General features: G+C 44.7%; 1 protein-coding gene across 3 annotated transcripts in view; it reads left to right on the top strand.

The window, feature by feature from the left end:
- LOC133489273 (regulator of G-protein signaling 5-like) overlaps positions 1-12,722 on the top strand; it is a 31,281-nt gene that overhangs the window by 6,638 nt on the left and 11,921 nt on the right. Inside the window, exons 2-6 of one of the 3 annotated variants that reach the window (XM_061798181.1) lie at positions 7,331-7,568; positions 7,652-7,824; positions 7,978-8,011; positions 8,085-8,168; positions 8,256-8,437. The gene's annotated coding sequence lies outside the window, so the exon portion shown is untranslated. Of the gene's footprint in view, positions 1-7,330; positions 7,569-7,651; positions 8,012-8,084; positions 8,438-12,722 lie in introns of all 3 variants that reach the window. The other 2 variants (XM_061798180.1, XM_061798179.1) reach the window with 2 other exon arrangements.

Here is a 12,722-nt window from a genome sequence, read left to right as displayed (position 1 = left end):
GTCAATTTACAGAACACTTTGGAGACAGAAAGACATTGACAAAAAACAATTGTGCAAAAAGATGCAGAGTCCTCTAGCACTTAGAGCAGTTCGAATGACTAATATCGCAACAGTCCGGTGCAATGACCATTGTGCAAAGGGCGCCGAGACTTCAAGGAGTGGATGCGGTTTAAAGTGACGAGTAGTGCGATAATCTGGGACAATGTTGGTTGTGCAAATGTTACAGATACTCCTCAATCAGTGTGCAAATGGAGCAGATGCTACTCTGGCATGCGTGGCCACTATATGCAAATAGCGCAGCATGGCGAGACAACTACAGTGAGTGCACGAGTAATACATCATTGGCCCCACAGAAATGTGACAACGAACTCAAGTCAAAAAATTGCCAGCTTGTTGTAATGGAATTATAGGTTAGCTGTTTTAAAAAGTTGATCGCAAGAGGGAAGAAGGTGTTGGAATGTCTTGAAGGTCTCGACGGTTGACACAAGGCAGCTGGACCACGTGAGGGGCAGCTGTGGCGAAGGAAGCCTCCTGAAGTCCACGATCACCTCTACAGTCTTGAGCGTGTTCAGCTCCAGGTTGTGTCGGCCGCACCGCAGCTCCGGCCGCTCCGCTTCCTGTCGATATGCAGACTCGTCACCGTCCTTGATGAGGCCGATGACAGTGGTGTCATCTGCAAACTTCAGGAGTTTGACAGTCGGGTTCGCTGAGGTGCAGTCGTTCGTGTAGAGAGAGAGAAGAGCAGCGAAGAGAGGACACAACCTTGGGGCGCCCCAGTGCTGATGCTGCGTGTGGATGAGGTGGCCTCCCCCAGCCTGACCTGCTGTGTCCTGCCCGTCAGAAAGCTGTAAATCCACTGGCAGATGGCAGGTGAGACGCTGAGCTGGAGAAGCTTGGATGAAAGGAGTTCAGGGATGATGGTGTTGAACGCTGAGCTGAAGTCCACGAACAGGATCCTCGCGTAGGTCCCTGCACTGTCGAGGTGTTCTAGGTTGAAGTGCAGTCCCATGTTGACTGCATCGTCCGCAGACCTGTTCGCTTGGTAGGCAAACTGCAGGGGGTCCAGCAGGGGACCTGTGACACTCTTGAGGTGGTCCAGCACGAGACGTTCAAAGGACTTCATGACCACAGATGTCAAAGCGACAGGCCTGTAGTCGTTCAGACCCGAGATTGCAGTTTTCTTGGGGACTGGAATGATGAGCAAAGAACAGCCGGAAATAACTCGGAGCTTGCAATCATTCCAGGAGGCTTGACGAACCGCTGGACATCGGTGTAAACAGGCTGATGACAGATGGCGAACACAGCTTTACTGAGACTAGGAGGCAGCGCCGGGCGAGGTACGCCACAATTTGCGAATGGATTGCGAATGCTCGGGCTAACGTGTCTGCTTGCACTGTTGTTCGAGCTTTCGTAAAAGCCGGCATCGTCTCTGAGGAGCTGATGAGAGGGAATCTGGCCGTGTTTGATGGAGAACTTGGCCAGCTGATACAGAACATGAGGACTTTGATGGATTTGCGGATGAGGGTTGATCAAAAAATAACGTGATTACGTTGTTAAGTACTTCAATAAAGTACAACTGAACACAGTTTTGCTCCAGCTGCCTTTTTAAAAACATTGTTTTAGCGCGCATGCATGCTACCGTATGTTTTAAGCTAGCGTATGTTTTACCATGCCTGCGGCCAATAATACGGTGCGCCTTATGTACGTGTCAAATACAGAAATAGACAGTTTCAATGACTGTACATGCTTTGCGAAGGTATTCAATTGCTCAGACAACAAGCATCAATCGACAGTATTTCATGAACACAAGTTTGGAGTGATTCGAACAACAATAGCAGAGTAATTTTCTCTGTTTGCACATTTTACAAAAGTAAGGTTTTTTGCTCCAAGCTAACCCTATAGCGAGGAAGTAATATATAAATCAACTAACTGCCATATTTGTTGACAAACTGACCACTGTGGGACCTAAAACAAAACTCAACCATCATGCCTTTAAACGCTGTCTCATCATTTTAGTGCATTTCTTTCATTCATTTGATTTGATTCTATTTTACTTAGACGCAAGGATCACATCTTGAATATAATATGAAATCATTCGAAGGCAATGTTAGACAAGGTTGATCTTTAAAGATCACACAGGTATTCCCATTAGAGGCAGATTAGGGAGACAGATATGAAAACATGTACAAAAGTAACAGGAAGGCCAGTGGAAAACCTACCAAGCCATATTCATTAGTTTAAAAAATGTCTGTGGTATGTGTGAATAAATAAATACAATGGCCAGGGAGACCAACAGGACATTGGCCGTGGTAAAAGAAATATTCCCTCCATGCAATACACGGATTGTTGCTCTCAAGGATGGACCTTTGTGCCGTAAAAGCAAATGAAGTAACTGATGAGATGGTTCAGAATAATTCAGTCCTGGCCATTTGCCCCTCGCTATCAGCCGTAATCAACACCATCATCTTATTTCATTTGGAGAGCTGCGAGCTGCACAATAAAATGCTGAGGATCACTTCCTCGCCATGAGAGGCTTTTGGATTTACATAAGGTCTTCCCATAACGAGGAATTCTGTCGCGCTCACACTTAACGCACACGCACAGAGGTAACACAAAGCGAAGGTTGCCATTCTTTACCCCACCCGCTCATGCGCTAATGACACAGTGAGGATCAAGGAGCTGTATGCAGATGAAAGAGGAGATGTGGAGGATTTACAATGCTTCACAGATCACTGATACGCGTGGCATAAACAGAAGTGTGGCTGGGGTTTGCGCCACGAGGGATTTGGGATTTAGTTTCCTGATTCGGCGTCATCCTCTTTTAACTCGCAGCATTAGAGAGGGAGAGAGCAAAAATCCCGCTGAGGGCCACAGGAGCTCCAACCTGCGACATCTTAGAATAAATGAAAAAATACCAAAGAAAAATGTTCAAAACTGTTGGTTTGCATTTGCAACGCTCGCACACAGGAAGTACACGCTATTTGCTCTTATTATCTCTGGAAAGCCCGATGTGTCCTCTAAGCGGCGCTTGAGCACAACTGTATAATTGTCCATTAATCAGAATCTCGTGAGTGCTTGTCATCTTAACAATCGGATTATTTGAGCAGATAATCAAGGCTTTCGTTCGCTTACATTACTCCGTGCGTATAATGTATCTTCAGAGAGTCACATATGGTACGCAATGTGTGGCAACCATCGGAGGACATTTCATCAACTCATTAAGATCTTTGCTCCGGCAGTCCCAGCCCCCTTTCACATGTTTACCCCCCAAAACACAACATAAGCTGCTTAAATTCTAAAAAAAAAAAAAAAAATGGTTTCTTTTTCCTTTGGGGATCAAATAATTACAGCAAAACAAAACGCTTCGAATGTGGCTTCACGACTTCGGAGGTTTGTGCAAAGCGTCCACTGGGCTAGCCCAGTAAAGGGTTATATGACAGTAAACCGGCTCCATATTTGCAGGAAGCGTCTCCATACACATACAGCGTGTGCTGTATTTTTAATGGTATTAATGTGCCAATTCTCAAGCAAACAATTAGCATGGTTCATTTGTTCAGCATTGTTGGCTGCCTGGAGCCCGGCAGCACTTTCTGCACTCCCTGATCGCATTCATCAAACTGTGGCTTACTCATAAAAAGAAAAGAAAAAAGAAAAAAGAAAAAAAGCATCTGAAGACGATTTTCTGATTAGGTAGGAATAAGCTCCTTAATAAAAGCCATTGGAATCAGCACTCGCGGCCCACGGGGACTGTTCGAAAGCAGAAGCTGCCATATCTGAACGGACGGTAATCTCACAGCTGGGGACCTGGTGGCCAATTATTGGGAGGAAAGCACCATATCCGCGTACATGGATGTGGTAATTACGTCTCCAAATCACAAGCCATCGATCTCTCCAAATGTGTTGTTTGCCACCAGATGAGGATTGTTTCGTCGTCTGCCGTCGTGCGTTGTACTGAAGTCACGTTACTAATCGTGGGCGGGGGACAAATCTCACCTCGGGTGGAAATAAACTACCTGAATGCCCTTTCAATGTTGTTGCGCCCTCGCTCGCCGGGCTGTCTCTTCAATTCAAAGAGAATTCACTACAGCCGAGCAGCGAAGGCTTCGTCTTAACTGGGTCACAGCAAATCCAGTCATATGGTCCCGGCACATCGTGTCTTTTGCTTGTGCACCGAGTAATGCCACTGAGCTTTAGATCTGCGGCACACACACTGAGTCACACACGCGCGCACACGGAGGCAGGCCAAGTCAGGTTCAGATAACCTGAGGAAGGGCACAGCGATGTCAGCGCTGACTTGTACTCTCTTTGAACATTCTGCCCTGTGCAAGCAGCCGAGCATTATCGCATCGCTGCTGTTAACTTCCAAACGCTTGTCCCGAGCGTCATTTCTGAACTGCTTGGAAATGACAAATTACATTTGCTGCACCGGTTCGCTTGCCTTCTGATGGTCATGGGGCGGTTATAACTTGCTTGATTAAAACAAAAACAAACCCCCAAAAAAAAGCTGTTTTGAAGAAATGATTGATTTCTTGACTTCATTGGTGTGGTTAAAACAACATTTTCTGGAAAACTCCAATGTGCAGTTCAAACCGTCATCGTGGATGACATAGCGAGAAGTCTGCAAATCTACTTCATCCGAAAAGGTTTTGCAAGCGGTTTTGATCTCGGGGACACAATCGTGATGACGAAGCAAACGTTGTCGTTGCGTATCAGGGCAGGTGTTGAGCAGCTGCTTGGTTGCAGAGACCATCTCGTTCGCTGACTACAGCTTCCGTTTCTTCGCCCGCTTACATTTCTCTGTTTCCTGACAAGTCCAAGCTTGGTCCGAAGAGCATGCAGCGGAAACTTCATCGACTTCGACCTCTTTTTCATGGCTTTTTCTGACCATGAAGCAACCCATGACGGTGCTATCCATCCGTCCATTTTTTCCAGCGCTTATCCTATTCGGGGTCACGGGGAGCTGCTGCCTATGCCAGCTGACTTGGGGGAAAGAGGGACTGCACCTCAATCGGAGTGGAAATAAAGTAACTGAGTAGGAATTGATCCCATGCTGTCTGTACGGAAGTCGATTTGGATCTGCCTAGCAACATGGAAACAATTAATGACGATGTCCTATGTATTAGCCATGCATCTATCCATTTTCCGTCGCGCGTCTCCTCGCGTGGGTCGCGGGTGTGCTGGAGCCTATCCCAGCTGACTGTGGGCGACAGGCGGGGTACACCCTGAACTGGTCGCCAGCCAATGGCAGGGCACATCGAAACAAACAACCATTGGCATTTCTAGTATATGCCATACCAAAGCGGTGGAAGCGCCCCCATTCTTTTTGTATGAAAAGAAAATGCTCGTACCGGTTGAATTCAGCGAAACTGCACAGTATCGTCGCCCCAGGACAGCAAACAAATAAACTGAACAGACAGAAGACGACAAACAGACCCACATTTTGCAAACCAAAACAGAGTGAATTCACCAGCGAAGTGACACTCCCGTGACAGCGATGAAAAGCTCAAAGAAGTGTGAAGAAGTGTGACACGCTCACATTGCAAATGTGCCCAATTCCAAACAACATCAGTTAACTGTCAAGAGGACAGAGCGTTGAGAGATGAGAAACGCTTTACAGTGATTGGACGTTTTTAACTGGTTTGATGAACTTCGAGCAGCCAACGTGTGGCAAAACATCTTTTACTTTTACTTCCCAAAACAATGATCAACATTTGTGCCTATTTCTTCATGGATGATATGGACCAAACCAGTAACTCAATCATAACCAATTTGAAATAATGTCCTGTTTTTTAATAGCGGGGTGGACATTTAAAAAGAAAAATACAAAATCCAATTCATCAATTAATCGAAACAATTGACAGATTAATCTTTTTTTTTTAAAGCTGGGGCAGAAAGTCGACGCTGAGTAGTCCAGAACGTGCAGTACTGAATTTATCTATGTGACTTAGTGTTGATGTTGTTGTTTTGTTGAATTGAATTTCTGTGCTTTTTTTTTTTTAATATAATTTGTTGTCGTTTTTTTGATTTGAATTGAATTTCTGTGCTCTGTGATCGATCGCACGTGTGTAGTGTCCTGATGAAAATACATTCACAGCGCAAATCCCCTCGTTTCGGCCTTGAGAACTTTTTGATGCAATTTCTGTTCTTCGAGTTCCAGTTCATATCGGAAGCTTTTTGGACTCATTCAACATGGTGGCAAGTGCCTTACTCATTCTGTGGCCTGTAGCAGCATCTCGACTCTCCCGAGGATGACAAATGGTTCCGTGATTGTTTGAGACTGAGGGAATCGCATCATTCTTTCACATTTCCCATCAGCCTCTGACACACCCTGAACTGTTTGAGACCGCCTTGAGCATCTGTCAGGGGGGGAATGGCCTTCGCCGATTCCAATATCTAGCAGTCATCTGCAGCCAAATGAATAGAGACAAAGCATATGCAGATGACAGCCTGCTTTACTTCCTGGTCTTTAAACTTATGAAACTCCCCAACTCGGCAAAATGAGGACATGAAATGCTTGTAGATAAACCATCCAGCAGCTAAACTAGAACAAAAGCTGTTCTACAAACAACAAATACTCAGAGGCCTCTAACACTGATCGTGAACTCCGTATCATACGATAAATATATCAAATCTGCTGTCAACATTTGATCACTTTCATCTTAGCTTACTTGCAAAGTTACTGTTTTCGCTCTCATTTTGACAGCTGCGCTTGTCTCTGCAGGATTCCGTCAGTAGCCCGCGGCTTGTTGTAAACGCGACGACTTCGACTGCTCCTCGGTGCTGAGAGACCGACCGCTGCGCTCGTCTTCTGTCCTCTCATCGCTGGTCACAATTTCAATTGACTGGACAATTATGTTATTATCGACGGTTAGCAGGCACCAGCTCATATCCTTCTTGGCCTCTCAGCCGCAACGAAGCCTTTTAGATTATTTGGACAAGAACGAGACGTTGGAATTTGACCTCAAATAACCCTAAAACGAAAACGGCAGAAAACACAGAAAACACCAGGACGGCTGTCATTGGCGCAAATGTCGACCACTGCGGAAAGGTTTTACTCAAATTGACCAGTTTTGAGTTCTGAGGCATACAATGTTTTTTTTTTTTTTTTTTAATCATTAAATTTTTTGTTAAAATACACTGCTAGAAAAAAATACAATAATAAAATTGAAATAATCATAACAGTGTTAGTCCAAGTCAATTACACAGCAGGTGACTGTCCAGTTGGAAAGCAATAACAATGAGGACTCAGTTTCACGTGATTATGCAAATGAGACAGGTGCAAAGGCAAAGTTATTAGTAGGACCACTGCTAAAAAGGGATGTTTTTACAGGTGGTGGTCACAGTCCGGAAGAGTTTCAGTACTTCCTCAGACCGCCACTTCCCCTGAACCCAATCAAGCATTGCCCGTGGGACATTATGCGGCGTTGCCGACAAACCACGTCGTCGCCACAACAATCCAGTTGTCGGAATCAGCCCGTGATCGACGACTTTGCCACTGATTTGGATTCAATCCTCAATGGGTGAACGAGAAGGGGTTTTACTCTTTGGTTCTGAGTGAATTTGACGACGTAAGCAATGAATGTATTTCATTAATCCTGATCTAAGTGATCAAATTGTTCCTTTTTAATGGCAGTGTCATTTCATCTTTTAGAATGCAGGATGCGTGCAAAGCCACAGCAGGCGCTCTCGCAACGACACTTGTTCAGATAGATTCATCTCTCAAGATGCAGAACACAATGGAGCTCCTCACGTTGCTTAAATTCGGTTACCTTGACAACTGACTCCTCCATGCGCCATGCAAGCATCCAATTTTGCCTTTTGATGGTTTTGTCCTTAATTTTTCCTCTCATTAATCAAGCTCAATAAAAAGGATAGTTACAGTGAAAATAATTGTTACCTTCCCCTGTCCTTTGGAGTGTGTGTGTGTGTGTGTGTGTGTGTGTGTGTGTGTGCGCGTGTCTGCTGTGTTCTCATCAGCTTGGAGTCAGTCACAATGGATCCCAGTGAAGAGGTAAAGTGGTTAAAGATCTTCTTTGAAAAGGAGACATCTTTCCTTTCTGCATGAGCATGCACTTTTCTTTTAGATGATGAAGAAAGAGTGGCTCAAGTCCCGCTGAAGATGAAAGCGATGTCCGCTCCTCTCGCCGGATTCATTACTCTCCATTGGGGTGACTTGTAGACACAGTCGCCAACGCCACACCGTCTCTGGTGTGTCACATCCCCCTTTGTGGCTCAATCAAGTCTCCTTCACGCAGAGACGTCGGCCGAATGGATCACAGGGATGCTCAAAGCACTCTGATGGGCAAATGGAGACAAATTGGCTGAATTTGAGGGACGGTTGTTACGTTTCACTGACTGGCTTCGTCGTCTCACATCTCAATGTTGAGGCCTTTAACAGTTAAACGAGCGGCCGACAATTTTACGTCTCGGGAGTCAGGTAAGCCTGTGTTTGATTTTTCATTATTATTGCATCAGGAAGTCGGTACGGTGGATCGTTTTTCTTCGTCGTGTTTCGGCGGTGTCCACCCTGAGCCTTTTGCTGCCTACGTTTAAGTGCAAATAATTTGTCTTTTGTTTGGACTGCAATTGTTGTGGCCTTGCTCGTCCTTGGGAGTGGGGAAAGACGGGAGCACCTTTCACGTTATTTACCGTGTCACAAGGGGACATTAGAAGGGACAACGCTCACTAATGAGCACCTCAGCTGACTCACCTAGTGTAACTTGGCATTGTTACTCAGGTAGTCACGGTCACTGACTCTTCTCTATCTGTCACCGGTCATCTGTCCTCTCCGCACTAAGGAGCGGAGAGAAGAGGTAAGATGAGGAGAGAAGAGAAACTCCGACTTGTCCTGGCTCTATTTCACGGATGGGAAAGCACCAAAGACATGCAGGCTGACATGTTTGCCCACCAACCTCATCCTCATAAATCCTTTCGAAATTGATGGAGTGATTTAAGAATGAGATCCTAAATTCTGTCGCAGTTGGGGTAAACCCACTGAGCTACGGAATGAGATGAAAATCAAGAGATTCAAATGTTTCGTGAGGTGATCATTTAATGTGAATGTTGAGAATGGCGTGGCAAATTGGCCTGTTTTCAGCACTTCTAATTGCTTGGAAAACCTGAGCAATGTCACACTGCTGGGTAAATTAATTTCAGGCTCAACTGCTAGAAATGTGAGGGGAAAATATATTCTGCTGTACACCTTGATTCTTCAGCAGCCCGGCTAAGTCATGTGCCTAAATGGCGGCCACGTTGGTGGGGGCGACATTCCCGTTAAAGGTGATGGACATTGAAAACAAATCATAAATCATTTCTCAACCGATTTTCATGAGTTTCATTTTTATTTTTTTTGTCAATGTCAATCTGCTATTAATACAAAACATTTGAAAAAAAAAAAGGAGGCAAAAAATATTCTTACCTCGAAGGGTTATTCCCAGTTCCTTTGTTGTGATTGTGAGGTGTTGTTGTGTGCAACCGTTTCCAGCCAAATGTGCAGGCATCCGTGTTATTTTGCTTTTCGTGCATGGACTCCGCTGACACTTTGCCCCTACTAGCTTAGCGTCGCCGTAGGCACGCATCTCATAGAGGATTGTCGTACCTTCCTATGGTTCATACTGTATCTATAACAGCAATAGACCAACGAGCGGGAAAAGCATCCATACACTTCAACCACTTCCGAAGTTGGACAAGCTTGCACGAGACGTATCTTGGGGAACAATCGTTTTCGAGGATTGTAGGTTAATAAAATAAGCACAATTTGCAGTGAAAATGATAAGAGAGTGGCAAAATACAGCATTCTACTTCATTTTCATTGAGTTGAATTTATTTGTGTGTGAAATTCTTGTTTTGCTGGTTATGTTCTTTGAACACCGTGATTTTGTGCGCGAGTGACGCGTGGTTCATTTTGCGCACAAATAATTTTGAATTTGAAATAAACCACATTTGAATATTCCAATTCCAAAGGGTCGCGCTAACGCTCAAATGAAACTTTGCGGGGCTTCGGTACCTCCGACAAGGTTCAGAACCACCGATCCGAATGTCAGATCGGTTCTCAAAATGTATGCGGCTATGGTGGTCACAAGGGGAAGCTTGAAAGTGACCCAGAAGGCATGTTATCCTCTGTTAGTGAGATCTTACATCCACAGAGAGCATTCACAAGTGATTCTTAATTAAACATAATCAGTACTGGCTTAGTGTGCATATCTGTCTCGATAAGGCATAAGAGCTCTCCTGGGTAAAGCGAGAGCTAACATGCATGCGGGGGGGGGATTCCGATGAGCTCCGGCGTCCGCTCGCTTCCGTCTTCTGTCCTTGTTCGTCCTCGACAGGCCGGGCGGGACACCCCGGTGACTTTACTTGCTGTGGATTTTGGTCCTGCGGTCGTTAAAGAACTCCCAGTTGCAGCCGCTGTGCAGCCTCTGCGACTGACATTTGAAGCCCCGTTGCAAATGGCTGACTCGCTTTCGGTATTGCTCCTCCAAGAGAGCTGAAAAAATATTCTAATTTGCTATCTGAAATTTGTAAATATGTGTGCGTGCGTGGGTGGGTGGGTGGGGGGGGGGGGGGGTGTAAGTTTTATTAGCGCAATGGCAGATGGATAATGGCCCTAAATGATAGGATATTTTCTAATTATCAAATGTGGACAGCTCCAGGCGGGACTGCTGAGAGATGAATAAAAAGTCAAATCATTTAACACAGCACGCTCTGCACAGTCCAGAAACATTTCAAGTTTTATCTCAAGGAGAAAACAAACATGCAGGTCAGATTTCTTTTACCCATGGTAAATGTCAGTTCTCCTACAACAATTGACAAATTGACTCCTGTCCCCATAACTCAACATAAATAAAAAAAATACAAAGTTTTACTTTGAAGAGGGGAAATGCTTTTTAAAGATTTCTGTGTATGTGTGGACCTGTTCTGAATGTAAGGTATTCATTGAAAGTGAGAGTATCACATCTTACCCTTTTCTTGACATTTTCCCCCAAAAATCTCAGACTCCAAGAATGACATCGAACGGTATGATGCTTTATTAAGGAGATTTGGGGGGGAACAAAACAATAAAAGCTGTCTCTAAGAAAAAAGAGTCGGCCACATGAGGTACATGAGAAGCGAGAAAAAGATTCAACGAAGAATGCACTTCACTTCGCTCTGCCGAATTCGAAGATGCACACATCAGTTCAGTTGCAAATCGAGATTGTGTCGAGCCGGTGTCTGTGACCTCTCGGAAATGGGTGTTGGCATCTTGGACGAGAAGTCTGCCATGAGGGAAAGTACGCAGGCCATCGGTCCGGATAACCTTGTAGATTTGAAGACGGCGCCTGTGCGGGGGGCTCCGACGCCAGCGGGATGCCTCCGGCACGGCACGGCACGGCACGGCACGGCACATCTGCCTCCAATCATTTTTTGTGCTTTTTTTTCCTTTGTCGTCCGTGTTCTGCTCCTTGTGACTGAAAACACTATGAAATTCTCTTTGGAAGGTAGACAAATCACCTTAATGGATTTGATCTCCATTTATGAATTTACCCTTTTAGCTAAGTGCTCTGATGAATATGTTCAAAAAGTGAACATTGCGAGTTTGCCTTTTTTCTTTTTCATCCTTGCACAGCCGTCATTTTCCTCTTTTATTGGCATTCTGCCTTAAATGCTTCTTTAAAATAATAATAGCTCCACTTGCAGTAGTCACGATGTCTACTCAGGGTTGCAGTCAGCTACATATTTTTTTCTGCGTGGAATTTCATTGGACTCCGGTATTTGCAATGGCTTCGTAAAATCTTTTTGTTGTTGTTGTTGTTGTTGTTTCCATGCCAGCATCCTATGGAGCAGAATAATGCTAATAGAAGGAGTTCAGTCTACGCGGATGTTCGTAACGTCCCACAGCTGACGTCATGCTCGTCTTCCTTCCATCACCAACTAGTTCAAACTGCAAAAGTTGAACATTTTCCTGATGTGTTGCCTTTTTCCCACTTCTCCTAATTAAGAGTATTTCAGCTGTTTGATGTTCGATGACTAAACTGGATTACCCATTTGCCTTTTACAATTGCATTTGGCCAGCGACTGAACATGTCGCATTGCTAACCACGTCACATGGCTCAAACGATCGATTCGTGAATGGCTGCGCAACATCATGAGCTCCATCATGCTTCTCCAGCAAAGTGCAAAAACTAATTACTAAGATTCTAAACTAAATTCAGCATATACTCAGCTGTGCGTTAAAAATATGCTTTTGTATAAGGCCGGCAGGACAAGGAGTTGGTGCAAGCGTTATGCAAATGACAGTGGATTCAGGTGTTTTTTGCAGCTCATGCATGAGAATAGGGTTCATTTCAATAATATAATCAAGTTTTGAAAAAGGCAAATAAACAAAATCTCATGCCTCCCTTCGTGTCCCCACATGCATATTGTGCTGCACTCATTCAGGCTTTACATTGAGCCATCCCTTGATCATATGACTAAAACCTTCCTGATTTGTGGATTATTTGGAGATGTTCTACTTCTTTCTGTTGTGCAAGATGGTGGTGATCATTAATAAAAGGCAGGCAAAACAATTTGTTTGGCTGATTGTGCGCGCGTACGTACGTGCGTGTGTGTTCATGTACGAGAAAGTCAAATTCATTGATGAGCAATAGCTGCCAATGAAGGACGTCCGCTCAGGTATTGTGTGGGCTAACTGTTAGCAATTTGGGGGTAAGAAGGCCTTACTATAGTTTATGAAAAGTTTTCTT

This window comes from Phyllopteryx taeniolatus, chromosome 14 (genome assembly GCF_024500385.1).
Source record: "Phyllopteryx taeniolatus isolate TA_2022b chromosome 14, UOR_Ptae_1.2, whole genome shotgun sequence".
In the NCBI taxonomy this organism is placed as follows: Eukaryota; Metazoa; Chordata; class Actinopteri; order Syngnathiformes; family Syngnathidae; genus Phyllopteryx; species Phyllopteryx taeniolatus.
Note: the sequence above shows the minus strand (reverse complement) of the source record. Positions and strands in the feature narration are given on the sequence as shown.